Source organism: Ciconia boyciana, chromosome 15, assembly GCF_034638445.1.
Source record: "Ciconia boyciana chromosome 15, ASM3463844v1, whole genome shotgun sequence".
NCBI lineage: Eukaryota > Metazoa > Chordata > Aves > Ciconiiformes > Ciconiidae > Ciconia > Ciconia boyciana.
The window spans coordinates 810,310-823,927 of NC_132948.1; the positions used below are offsets into that span (position 1 = coordinate 810,310).

General features: G+C 52.5%; 1 protein-coding gene across 1 annotated transcript in view; it reads left to right on the plus strand.

Annotated features, from left to right (window-relative positions):
* Window positions 1-13,618, plus strand: part of RTN4R (reticulon 4 receptor) — a 79,606-nt gene that overhangs the window by 14,308 nt on the left and 51,680 nt on the right. The window lies entirely within an intron of this gene.

The following is a 13,618-nucleotide window of genomic DNA, read 5'->3' on the forward strand; positions in this document are numbered from 1 at the left end:
AAAGCAGAGACATGGAACAAAAATAAACATATGGCTGTGCTGAATACAGGCTAATGGCAGGCTCCACCAAGCATCTGGGCAGCAGTCAGCATTGCTATCTGTTGCAGGGGCTGAGCCCTGGGTGCTCTGATGGTTTTGGAGCTGATGAGGCAAGAGGCTCAGCACTGAGAAAAGCATAGTGGTGCTCCCTGTCCTTACCTGCATGCTGGGCTCCAGGGGAGCTGGGAGCCTAGTGCATGTCTTGGTGTGGGGCTCTGGCAGCCAGAATGGGAGCATGTGTGAAGGGGAATAAAAACTGGATGAGGAGAAAATGGAAGGTCTGTATGTAAATCAGTGGTACCTCCTCCCTTGGAGAATCACGGTTCCTTCCACCCCCTTCTCTCCAAAAAGACCTAAATTACTGAGGACACAAAGAGAGTGTGACATGAAGAGAGCTCAGAGGGGCTGGAGCTACCTGATGTCAAAGGGAGATGGAAAAGATGGGCCAGTATATAGGAGAAAGCACGGTGACACATGGCACAGGGAGGATAGCTTGGCTGTTGCTTCTGATACAACAGCCAGATGGCAACGCGCTGAAAAGCGTAGGAGGAGAGTGTTTCACTAGCAGGAGAGCCCTCCGGAGCTGCCTCCCACAAGGGCCTGCTGAAGTCCACGGAAGGTGCAGCAAGGGCCATGTATTTATATTTTGAGGAAAACATCCAGCAATGCCAACGTGCAGGCTCTCCCACTTCTGGCAGGGATGGAGGAGAGCTGAGCCTTGAGACAGGCCTGCTGCCTGCCTGCAGGAATGCAAAGACGGGTCATCACCAGTGCCCGCCAGAGTCGCTCCTTCTGGAAAACCAGCAGCCTTGGCACTGCCTCTCTTTAGACCCTGTTTTCTCCTCACCCAACAGCTCTGGGTGCAGGTGCATCCTCACGACCTGCTCCCTCTCAAGCGTTGCCACCTTGGTTTCTTGCTTCAGAGGAGCTTGCTAAGGAGATGAGAGAGTGGGTTATTCTTCAAAGCATAACACAAACATCTGGAGGAGCAGAAGCAAGGCTTGGGAAACAAAAGGTGGTAGGTAAAGTTAAATATTGAATACACATTTCACAATGGTGGATATGCATTGCTCGGTGTTACCGAAGGACTGACGCTGAGCTATGTGGCATTGCTGAGCTGGGAAACTGGTGCTGCAGGGTGGTCCTGTGCCCACACTTCAGGGGAGGCCCTCTGTTTCTCGCACCATGTGTGCTGCCAAAGAGTTTTTCCCTGTGTTTAGTAGCCTGTGGCTGAGCCTAAACCCTCTCCCACTGAGACCCCTCCCTGACTGCTGCTTTGCTTCTGCTTAGCTGAAGCCAACCCTTCCCTGTCGGGTGATTCACTCGCGGCTTGTTCATTTGAATTTGTAACAGTCCTTCTGCACACACTATAAAGAGTATTTAATGTGCAGCATTTTGCTGAGCCTGTAGTCTTTGGAGCTTTTTGTGGAGACTCTTTGTGGCCTCCCTGGACATATTATTGGAGCGATACAGTCCCAGGCACACTGTTGAAAGCAGATGTCATGCTTGCTAATACAGAAGTGCCTCCATTGCTTCTTCCCAGGATGTATCCAGTCCTGGCTGTTTCTCAGACAGGGTAATGGAGGTAATGCTGGCTTCCTCCTCGGTGCCCTGGGCTGCTCTACAGATGCATGGCCAAAACTTCGTCCCCTCCACTGCTTGTGGTCCTTTGGTTTGCTCCCTCTCAGAACTAAAGGCCGCTGTGGAGAAGTTTCATGGTGCCACCTGAAAGGGTCCCTCAGCCCTGGTGGGCACAGAGCGTTTGTGCTCCCTCTGCAGCAGGTTGGCAGCAGTTCATCCTGAACCACTGCCTGGCTCCTCAGAGCAGCACTGGGAAATATGCAAATTTAACCTTTGAATTTACCGTGCTGTTCTTTTCCTGGGAAATGTCACTCGGGGCATCAAGCTGGGACTGCCGGGTCTCGGGAGGGAAGTGGGCATCAGTAGCATATGCTCTGTCTCTGGGGATGCATCCGGCTGGCCCACAGCATGGGGAGCTGGGTCCTCCGGGGAGTCTTTAGGTGCTCCCTGCGAGCAGGAGCTCCCGTGCTCTGGAAGCTCTGGGAGCTCACGTGCTCTGCCTTGCTGTCAGCAGAAGCCGCCCTGAACCGATGTGATGTGATGGGTGGAACATGTTTCAGTGACTTGAGCTGGCTCCTGAGTGACGTAAGGAGGATTATGTCCCCATCGCCGGGTGCTGGGCGGGGGAGCTGTCAGCAGTGACACATCTCACAGCAGCGAGAGCGGCTTGTGGGAGCCAGCGCCAGTGCCAGAGAGGGCTCCTCTGCCTCGAGGGAGGGGAGCGCTTGCAGGGTTGGATCCAGACGATACTGCTGCGGCAGGAGGGAGCTCCCCGTTCGGTTGAATGTGCAGCAGACAAAGAGCTGAAGGGAATCCCAGCTGTCAAAGCTAGCAGTGACTGATAGGACCATCCTAGCTCAGATCAGAGACTAAGATGAAGGGTTGAGTTTACAGGCTGCCCCTTGAGGTACCTATGGAGCAAACAAAAGGTGTGATTACAGTGCAGGCAGGAGTGACTGTGCAAAGAAGGTGGATTTTGGCACAGGTGAATAACCAAAGACTGCAGCAACATCCCTGGAAGGCTTTGCCCTGGTTGCTGGACCATCCATGTCAAAGCCTTTCCTGCCACATCAGCTCTGTTGCTTTTATGAGCTCCTGCTGGCATGGATATGCCTGTCTCTGCAGCATTTTCACCATACCTATGTGGGCTGTGCCAGCTTCAGATGTGGCTTTGAGGAGGCAGAATACACCTGAAGAGCACTGTGAATGGCTCTGGTTGTGTGGCCCTGGTGCAGAGTGTTCCCTGCAGCTTTTTGCAGAGTTATTACAGTTGCCAGTACAGATCTGTCTTTGTTTAGGACAAATGCTTCAGGGTCAGCAGAGCAGGAACTCTCAAAGAACAAGCCAAGGTGTGCAGCTGGGCTCTCCTCCAGGACCCTCTGATAGCAGCCAGTGTGGGCAGCTCCAGGCTAGCAAGACCCTGAAATAACAGAGCAGAGTGCAGCCTGCCTTCACAAGCATCCCTAAAAATAGCAAGGCAGGATGTCCATGTGATGGGTTTCAACAGGAAAATAGATTCATTTCCCAGCTCCCAGAGGGGTTTTTGGAAACAGCAGAGAGTAAATAAGAGTTTTGAAAGTGATGACAAATACCTTGGAGGTGCCCTTCCAAGCAGCCTTAAACTGTTTGAAATTACACTCACATCTCCAGTGGCTCTGCGAAGGGCAGCGTGAGGCCCTGAAGATCTCCAGATCTAGTGTGCTCTTATTTGCTTAGGTGCTAATTAAGAGAATGTCACAGCTCTGCTATGTATTCTGCAACTCTCTATAAATTCAGATAAGAGCCATTACAAATCCATCACAAGGTGTATTAAAATCTCCTTAATTAATAAACAATAAACACAGCAGTCTCCAGGAGAAGGGCTGTGAGCACTGAAGGGGAACGCGGGACAGGGATGGACACCAAGTGGTGGAGCAATGAGGTGAGGCGGGGAGGATGCTGCCCACTCAGTCCTCATCCCTCAGCAGCAAGGCAGTGCAGCAAAGGCAGGCTCTGCACAGGAAAACTGCTGGTCTCACAGCTGGTAGGTGAGCTCAAGAGCTCAAGCTACTGCCAGAGCCCTTGGTTTTGCCAGATGTTTCCCTGTGGCTGCTTGGGGACCGAAAAAGCATCACAGTCTTTGTCTCGGCAGTGTGGACAGAAAGATGAGAGCAGTGCAGGGATGGGTTTCCCTGTCCTGTGCAACTTGAGAACGTATGGCCAATGGCAGGTGTCACCCAAGGGACACTGGTTCAAGCCCCTGTGGCAAGAAGAGGGCCCAGTATCAGATGTAGCCAGAAGAGACAGCCCGCCCCAAGGCTACACAGGCATTCTGGACTGAAAGATGCTGGATTATTTACACAAAGAAGAATGGCTCCAAATGGAGATGGGGATTAGAGTGTTATCATCTCACAGCAATGGCTTGCATGGAGCATGCTTCTGACCCCGCTGGCTAACTGGGATCTGAACCGGTCCAAAGCCTGGATGAGTGCCTTGACCACTGGGGCAACTTTGGACTTTGCATGCTCCTTGACCAGAAGTACCTTCCCGGTCCAGAGACACCCCTTCCTGATCAAGTTTTCTTGAAACTAGCACTAATATATGGAGCTTCCACCATATTCACATTTTCTGATTAAAAAGTCGCCTCTCAGAAGGGGAGTCCTCACTTGCCTAAAGAGAAAGGATGCTGGGGTTTGAGCTGCAGGTGTGGTTTACACAGATGCAAGAAGGAGGTGGGTTCCTGGGTGGGGAGCTCAAGTCCTGAGTTGTGGTGGGTTTATGTCCCTGGAAAGCTATGCAGAGAATTGCCCTATTGCAGATGGAACAGTTCAAGGAAATCCCATGGGTTGTTCTTTCAGGGAACTTAGGTCCTGAGAAAAGGGGCTTTATCATCTGCTTGTCCTCTGGGAAGGAAGGTCCACAGGCTTTCTGAATGACATGGAGCAGTTTCCTCTCCTTTGTCTCCAAATCTTTTTGCAATAGCTCACTGAAGAATATTTCCATTTCAGGAAGCATTTCCTCTCCCACATTTGGATGCTGTGCTGGTGTCACCCACTTCTGTGATATGCTGCCTCTGGGGACATAGCATTACAATTCACATTACTATGCCTGTACCTTGGGGAGAAGTGTCAGACCAAGGCAGACCTACTCCTCTGTCCCTCTTCTCCATGTTGCTCTTCTACCAGGTGGGCTGGTCTTTCCTGGTCTCCACTGTCTTCAGGACATTAAGGGCAACAGCTAAGAGGGACACAGCATTACTACTGGGTGGGAGTGAAGCCAGTAAAAGGAAGTAGCCTGCTTTTACTAAAGCTATCTCAATTCATGTGTTGGCACTGATGGTGCAGTTTCTTCAGGAGCAAGAAGGCAGTTGTGTCCCTTGCTTGGTGGGTTCAGAGGTCTGAATGTCCCTGACAAGGTTTATTACTTGGCTGATCCTGATAACGTGACGTTTGAGCCCATTGTGAAGCATGCCTTGTCCAAACTGCCTTTCAGGCCCTGCAGTACTCCCAATTTGTGTCAGTTGAGGGTTGATAAGGCGATGTGTGTGACAAGCGTCTGGGTTCTGCGCTCACAAATCAGCAGGGCTAAAGGAGAACTTGCCAGGCAAAGATGCAAAATCTAAATAATCCTCAGATAGCATCTTAAAGCCCTGACAGGCTCCAGACGGGTGGTTTCTATAACAGACTCTATTCTCCACCTGCCCTGGGGCAGAAATACTGATCTGTCTTCTGCTGGCTCTGCCGGCAGACTGTTCAGCCTCTCATAAACCCATCGTGTCCTTCAACGTCCATTCCTGGCATCTGCACTCTCTCCTAACCGTTCCCTGTCCTGGGTGAGCACGTGTCGTGCTGCCAGGTCTCCTGGCCTCGCGGCGCCTTGCAGGGCAGCTCCGACGGCCACGAGTTTGTCCCTTAGGGACAGAGGTTGGGACTTCGGAGTCTGGCCTGAAAATAGCAACATACATACAATTGCTGTCTCTGTTAAAAGAGTCTGTCTGGTTTCAGGCTTCACTGTCTAGATGGAGAGCGGGTGGGTTGGAAAGGAGCAGGGGGCTTGTGCAGTGATGGCACTGACATCTACCTCTCCAGCTGTGCTGACTCGGCCGTCTCCAGCTGTTCCCGAGGCAGCTGTGCAACATGCTAAGTGGCCATGTCCCTTATCCCCAACAAGGGGATCCTAGGGGGTCACTCCAGCCCACATCCTCGAGTACCTATGCTAAAGGTTTCCAGCCACCACTATATATTGTAACTTGCTTTCCAGGGAGGGTGACAGGTCCAGTTTTAGTGACCCAAGACTGGGGCACCCACTGTGCTTGAAAGCTGTGCTGTGGCCTCGATGCACCCGCAGGATCATCAAAGGGCTGAACGAGGGGTGGCAGAGGGCTTTGCATGGGGGCTGCACGTGCCGACGGGCCTTTCACAGGTTACTGACCAGGTTAAAGCACTCCAGTGTGTCTGCCCCGGCACTGCGTAATGCTCCCACGCTGTCTACCCTGCTAAGAAATTACTTCAGCAGGCTATGGCCAGCCAGGCATGTGGGAACAGCTCTTGCTCCAGCTGCAACCCAGGGGCTGTTTGAGGAGTGCTGGGCTGAGCTGTGCCTTCAAACCTGGGGCAGAGGAGGATGCATGGGCTGGAGCGGAGAGCGTGGGACTCTGCCTGGAGAGCTTTGCCTCCTGGATGTGCCTCGGGCTGGCAGGAGGGGCTGGATGTCCTCCAGAGCGAGGCGAGGGGAGCCAGGCCCCGTGCAGGGCCAGAGGCTCTCCATCCCATGTGCTTTTCTCCCCAGGCTGGCTAAAAAGTCTGCGTAGAAGGTGGGTGGCCCTCCCTGCACCCTTGGAGGTTGGCCCTGCCACCAGGGCAGCCTGTACAAGCCGAAATGGTTTATTGGACATGCATCCAGCATCAGAAGCTGCGGGCTGCAGGGACGAAGGGGTGTCTGTCCCCGTTCCCGTCTTCCTCATGCTGCTTTGCTTGGCTCCAGAGATAGCCTGCTTCTCCTCGTCTGCTGTGTGTTATCTGATCTGTGTGTAATGTCTGCAGGTCCCCTGCTGTCTGAAGAGAGATGGGGCTGCTTAGTTAAAACCACAAAAGCTAATTACTTATCCTTATGGCACTGCTAAGATCATGTTCATCTGAATTGCCACAGACCTCCCTCGCATATCCAGAGACAAGGGACCTCAGTGGTGGCTAAGCTACACATGAGACAGTGCAGTCCTGGGAGAGCGGGGTAACCCAAGTGCAGTCGAGGAGATGGTGGCTGGAGCTGGGTCTGGACCGTGAGTCTGCGCGGTCCTTGCAAGCACCCTGCCCCTGCCCCTGGGTCATGCCTGGGAGGAGAGCGGTGTGTTGTGCCTGCTGTGGTACTCGTGAGCTGGCAGTCTTTGGCCAGCAGTGAAGGAATAGCAAAGGCATCATGGATGGACTAATTCTTCTGGCATTCACCTGAGGAAGAAGAAATGATAGGGAGCCAACTGCTGGGTCCTCTGTGCAGAGGCACCTTTGCAGGGAGCTCGGCTGCGAAGTTCTCGCGCGCGGAGCATCCTGCGGTGCGGCTGTGGGCACATTTGTGACTTCCCTGCCACAGCCCACGTGTGCATGGCAGGACTGACGGGGCTCCCGTAGCTGACAATATATTGCAGTTGCATGCATCCAGAGCTGGAAGACGTTTTGGGTGAGAGCTGCAACTACAGCAGAGCTGCCTGTGCTCTGGGGTTTAGGCATTTCTTCCAAAATTCATTCAGGAGCAAACATGTGAGCTGCTTGTGCACATGTCTAACTGCAGCTGTAAAGGAAAGCAACAGAGATTTCAAATGGCACTGCCTGTTTTACCATTTCAGGAAGAAGTGTGTCTTATTATAATTGCCTTGCTTATTTGGAAGAAAAAACCCACTGTAGTTACTAGAAATTCAATATAGAAATTACTAGTTACTACCCTCAATAGACTAATTTTGAGGGTAGAAGAAGAATGAAGAATTTAATGCACACTATAATGAATGTCAATCTTCTCTCTTAATGAATAGGAATCACAGTTTGCTGCACATTGTAGGGAAATGAAAAGCATCCAAAGTTCAATTCACTTTTTCCTTTTTTCCCTTTCTTTCTTTTTTTTTTTTTTTTCTTTTTGAGAGAGATAATACGGTGCAGAGCAGATGGGTACATTCATTTGTGAACGCTAAAGATTTTTATCCTTCACTGTACAAGTCAAGGTTTTCCTTCAACTGAGCTTTGTAAAATTTCCTATACAAGCCGAGGCATAATGTCGTTTACAGAGCTGGATCCCTGAGAGCAAAGTGGGTTTTTTTTTCCCCTCCCTCCCTCCTGTAGCAAACCATCCAGACAATTAAAGCAGAGATGACCCAGCTTGTGCTTGATATATGCTTGCTATTCTCAGCTATGGCTTTGCTTGCTGAATTTGCAGAGGAGCGTGTGTGTGTGTGTGTGTGTGTGTGTGACTCTTGTGCAATTAGGTCCCTCGGAGGGGACGCAAAACCCCATCTTATTGCTGCACATGCAAGCGGTACCTCTGCCTGCTTTCTTAGCTGCTTCCCTTGCCAGCAGGGATTCCCCACTGTGAGCCAAAGAACAAGCTTGCGGCAAGAGCTTTAAATTTTAAAAGACTGACGTAGTTAGCATGGGACAGCCTCTCCCGTGGGCACAGACCCGTATTACAGCTAAGGTGATCCATGGACTAAGAGCTGCAGAAAGGACCTGTGCCTGCTGTGAGCAGGTCCATCTTGATGCACTCTGTATTTTCTTCTAGTTCCCCGAGCTGAACTGTCTCCATGCTTTCAGAAAGGAGCTTTATGAGGAACAGCACCCTCAAATACCCCGTCTGTCAGCCTTGCAGGTGGGGCAGTGCGTGCTGAGCCTCTCTGAGGGTTGTGGTTTGGCAGGTGGGACCATGTTCCTGCCTGTTCCCCTGTCCCAAGCCTTGCAGTGCAGCCTGCGGTGGGCTAGGCTGGGCCAATGCTGCCAGTGCAGCCCACCTACTAAGCCTGTGCTAACTCTGTACTCTGAGACCTTTCTGTGGGAAAATCCAGACCTTGTGGAGCAGTGTCTGTGGGAGAGCCCTGGACAGAGGCTCGTGAGAAGGACACTCTGAAGACTGTGGTTCAGGTCCTCTGCTCAACCTGGCCTCTGCTGGACAATGTGCAGATCTTCCTAGAGCCTGCTCATCTGATTTTTGTCTCCCTCTCCTCTGCATGGACAGCAGTTCATGTGGGTATAGCTCTCTGTGATGTGGATTGCTTCTTGCACACTGAGAATTCATGCTGATGAAGGTGGTTTTAAGGCATGCGCTATGCGCTGTGATCAGAAGCTGGAAGGTCTGAAATGGTCCTTAATTCCATGAAGGTCCATTCCACCAAATTCCACAGTGTCTCTGTCTCCTGCCCATTTTGTGACCTCCCTCAGGCTTGAGCAAAGACAGCACTAAATCTTTTTTCTGGAGCTAATTCTGCCCGTCTTCTGCTCAAAGCCTGTGATTTCCTTGCTGTGCCCGTGCAGCTGCTCTGTGGCCTGAATCTGCTGGACTCAGTAGTGAGGGCAAGGAGGCTTTGGGGTGTATGTGAGGTTTGGGGGTACAGGGGTACTACAGAGAAGGGCCTCCCCCTGCAGGTACTAGCACCCAGGGCTCAGGCGTGAAAGAGTGTGGGAGGTATGGGTGCAACGGGGGGGGGAAGGGGAATTTTGAGGAGTACCTGGGGGACAGGGCTGAGGGCTTGGCCCCATCAACTCCGGGGTGAGTCCCTGGGAAGGGATGTGCCAGCAGAGCCTGGTTTGCCCCCTGTGCCAGCCTGGTGTCCGGACACAGACCCCAGAGGAGGAGCTGGCTTGCAGGGGCCGTGGGAGCCCCTGTGGCCACTGCTTTGGGAGGTGGGGGAGAGGGAAGGCAGCTCTTGCCCAGGCAGAGGTGCTCTGGCATAGGTCTGGAGAGTTTCCTTGCTGATGTGGTCCTGGGGATCTGGATGGTGTTTTTCCGTCTGTTTTCTCTCATGTGCAAATGCGAACTCCAGCTGAGCAGATGCCGGCTCTGTGCCAGAGGAGTTTAGAGTTCCACTGTTTTAAAATATTTATTAATGTGAAGATGTAGTTAGCACTTAAGCTGAGGCAATACAGTAGAACTCTTTTTGTTGGAATGGAAGTTAGTGATGCTGAAAAGCCATTAAGCTGTAAATGTAAACTATATTAAGTGCTCAGTAGCAACCTTAAATATCCCTTTGTTGGTTGCTTTGCTTCTGCAAGGCTGAGTGTCTGTTGAGGGGATTACTCACTGCTATCGCTCAGCGGCATGCCCAGCTCTGCCGGATAGCTTTAAAAGGGGCGTGCATGGCTTTGCAGGCGAGATTTCCTGAGCAGCACAGCTCAGTGCTTGCCTTTCAGCAGCTGATTATTCCACAGCCGATCGGATGCTCGTGGGGACTGTGAGTGGGGCGAGGTGGCAGAGCAGCTCTGCTCCACCTGGAGGGGCCGTGCTGGTATCCTGTGGTCGCCTGCGTGGGCTGGGCTCACAAACCACAGGCTAGCGCCTCATTTCTCTCTCCTTGGTTGCTGGTATGTTGCAGAAGCTGCTTGTTTGCCCTCAGGTCTGCCAGATACCGGGCTGCATTCCCACCTTGCACTGGAGGCACCGGCACCAGGACAGAGCGAGTCCAAGGCAGAAGGGAGGCTCTAAGTGAGATGCCGCACTGCCCGGATGAGTGCTGCCCGTGGACATGACTCACAGGCTTCCGCATCCAGTCCCTGCTGAGGAGCTTCTTCCCATCCAAATGGGCTCTTTGCCTAGTACGGGATCAGCCCTGATCCCCTTGTCCTTGCAGATCAGTCGGAAGAGATAGGCTTTTCTCAGAAAGTGCTGCCAGAGCTCAAAGCAAGCATCAGCGAGTCTCTTGTAATCGTGCTGCCTCTGAGCCTTCCCCTCTCTCCATCCCTCCGTGCACAGCCTGCACGGGGAGAGCGGTAAGGGGAGCGATGGGGCGGTGCTGGCCATCCTCCGTGGTCTGTGGGTCGTGACTGTGCTCCCTAAGCACCTGCTCAGCGCGGGGCAAGGCAGAGCAGCAGGAGCCCTTGTGGTGCTGCGTTATGCACCCTCCTGCTTGCCCGGTGCCCTGCTGCAGTGCCAGCCCGGCTCTGCTGGCCGGAGTTTAACAAACCTCGTCATTTCTGCCTGAGCAAGAGCTCGGCTCTTCCTTGGACCTGTGCGTCTTGACATGCTGAATCCCAGTAGCTGGTTTGGGGTGGATTATCCCAACCAAAAGGGCTGTCTGGGAAGCCTGCTCTGCACCCTCCACAGCCCTCCCACAGCCCCTCTGGCAGCAGGGCACCATGCGAAGCAAAGGGAGGCAGCCTGGCCATGCGGACCCTGCCTGTATCTGCTGTTTGGCTGTGTCCTTCTGTGCTCCAGCCTAAGAGTGGCGCTTGATTTAGTAAACTCCCTTTACCCAGGAGAGCTCGTATTTCAATCTTTAAAACCATCCTGAATAAAGATTGCAAAAATAAGAAACCCCTGCTCTGGCTGCTGAGAGCATGAAGCTATATGGATTTCTTAGGCAATTAAATTTTACATAATAGAGTAACTAGACTGTATGAATTTAAAGAGCACCTGGAATATGCAGGCATATTCTGAAATTTCTAATCTCATATTTCAGCCCTAGACCATTAATCTGTCACATTTCTTGCCTCTATTTCTTTTCTATCCACACTGCTTCAGAGTTGGGATATCGCTGGTAAATGCAGCTCTTACACGTTCGCCTCTAGCTCCTGTTCTGTTGGGTGCTTCTCCCCTATGCCGTGGGCATGAACACCTTCTCCTCTTCAGGTCCTGTGCTCAGTATCATGGTTTTTTGGAGGAGAATGGAGCATAGATTCTCAGCATTCTCAGCGTCACTTTGCCGCGACCTTGCTAGGAAGCAGTTCTGCAGGAGAGCTGGGACAGATGCTTGGGGATGGGAGCACCATCCGCAGAGACAGCACAGACCTTCCTGGGGAGAGGGGGTGCAGCCTTGTGACACCATCATGCATGCAGCTGGTGTGCTGGGGGGGCATGGGCTGGGTGGGCAATAGGAGGGATAAGCAGGTGAGGGTGGGTAGGTCACTGAAGAACCCCCATCACAGAAACCTCTGGCAAAACCTATTTGCTCACATCCTGCCATCTGCTGCCCTGCTGCTCGGTGGCTGCATGTCATCACTGTGTGTGCAACCACGTCTCCAGGTTGCACACCCTCCCATGCCCATTTGAGCTCCCTGAACACCCTGCTGACCTCTGGGTATCGTAAGCAATGGTGGTCGCTTCCCCTGGCGAGTGCAAATGCCCAGCTGGGCTGTGCTCTGTGCAGGGCATGCTTCCTCCTCTTTGCACTGATCCTTGTGTAGCGGCTGCCACCTGCCAGCAGCATCTGAGCTGGGATGATGCTGCAGAGCCCCGTCGTCCTCAGCCTCCCGCCCAGCCAGCCCAGCCCTGACTTCTTTATTCTTCCCGTCCCCAGCTAGCTCTTGCTTGCCAGCCCTGGCTGCTGGCTTGCCCCCAGGACATACCAGAGCATGTAATCTCCTTTCCGTTGGGCAGCTAATTCTGGTGTGCTGGCCCCTTCCATGCTACTCTCATCTCTGTGCTTACCCCTAAGCTGCTTTCCCAGGTCAGGTGGACAGCAGCGATATTTCTGCTTGTTCTTGAGCGGGAGGATGCTCTGTGCCTGTGCATGTGCCTGTGCCATGCTCTGTGAGCATGAGCTGACTTCAGGAACCAGAACTGTTGGTTATTCTTGATTATTTAAAGCCTGAGATGCAGCCAGTCGGATCTGGCCCCGAGCCTGGGGAGAATCAGGGGGAACACCTGGATGTTTTCTGCTTTTCCCCAGTGTGGTGGTAGTGGCTGTGGCTGTCTCACCTTCACGGGGGCCCTTTCATGCCCTGAGTTACAAATTCCCTGTTGGCAAGTGGTTGTAAATGGCCCAGCTGTATGAATCCTGCTGCTCTGAAGGCTCAACAGGCTGCATGTCTAGTGAGGAGACTGCTCTGGCAGGCTGATACCCTGGGGACAGCTTGCATTTGTTTGTGCTGTTGCAGGTTTTCTCCCCACTGCTTGCCTTTTGGGTCAGGGAGTTAAAGGGGAGATTTTTGCCTTTACCCATCACAAGAGCATCCCCCCCAGCTCTCCAAATGGACCCTCACAATCTTGCTTGGGGTTGCAGATGCCCAGATCTCTTGGAAACAGTGGCTGGTAAGTAGTTTTGTGCATTGCTTGCAGGAAATCAGTGGGCTCTCTGTTCAGCAGTAGACTTTATTCTAGCAAAGCAAAGGGCTGAAGTCATGGTTATAACATTGGAGACTTTTTGCCAGAAGATGGTAAAACATTAATTACAGGTCATATTTATTGCTAAACCACATGCCTTGTTTCTCCTGTGCCTTTGATAGCTGGACAAGTTGGCAATCTCACCCCTTTGCCACCAAGCTACGACAGCTGCCTGGGGAGGTCTTGCCATTGTAGTAGGGCGGTACAGCTCCTGACAGCCACAAGGGCTGCCTCCATACCCCTTTCCCTGGATTAACCCAGCTCTTTTCAATAGGGATTGTGTCTATAGGAGCATTGGACATGATCGGGGCCTGACTTTGGTCTGGGACTCTGGCTGCTTGTAAAATGCTGATGGTGTTTAAACAAGGAGCCCCTGTCAATGACTAAGGGAGTTGAAACCCTGCTCAGCTTCATCTAAAATAGGTCACAGGTTGAAATGACCATGCAATGTACCTGCCAGGCATTTCTGGGAAAAGCCTTGTTGGGTAGCTCTGAATTAAGGGATCTTCAAAATGCTTTGTCTCATTTTGCTTCTCTGCTGGGGAAGGAGAAAGGTGCAGCCTGGAGGTTTGGCTGCAGCCCTGTCCCCGAGGTGCTTCTGGAGGCTCTGGGGAAACAAGGATGTATGGGGGGCAGCAGGTCCAGGAGGCCATGCCATACATCCCACTCTCCATCATACATCCAGAGGCCTCTGTGGGCTCAGAGTCTTTCCAGCCCTCTGCGATGC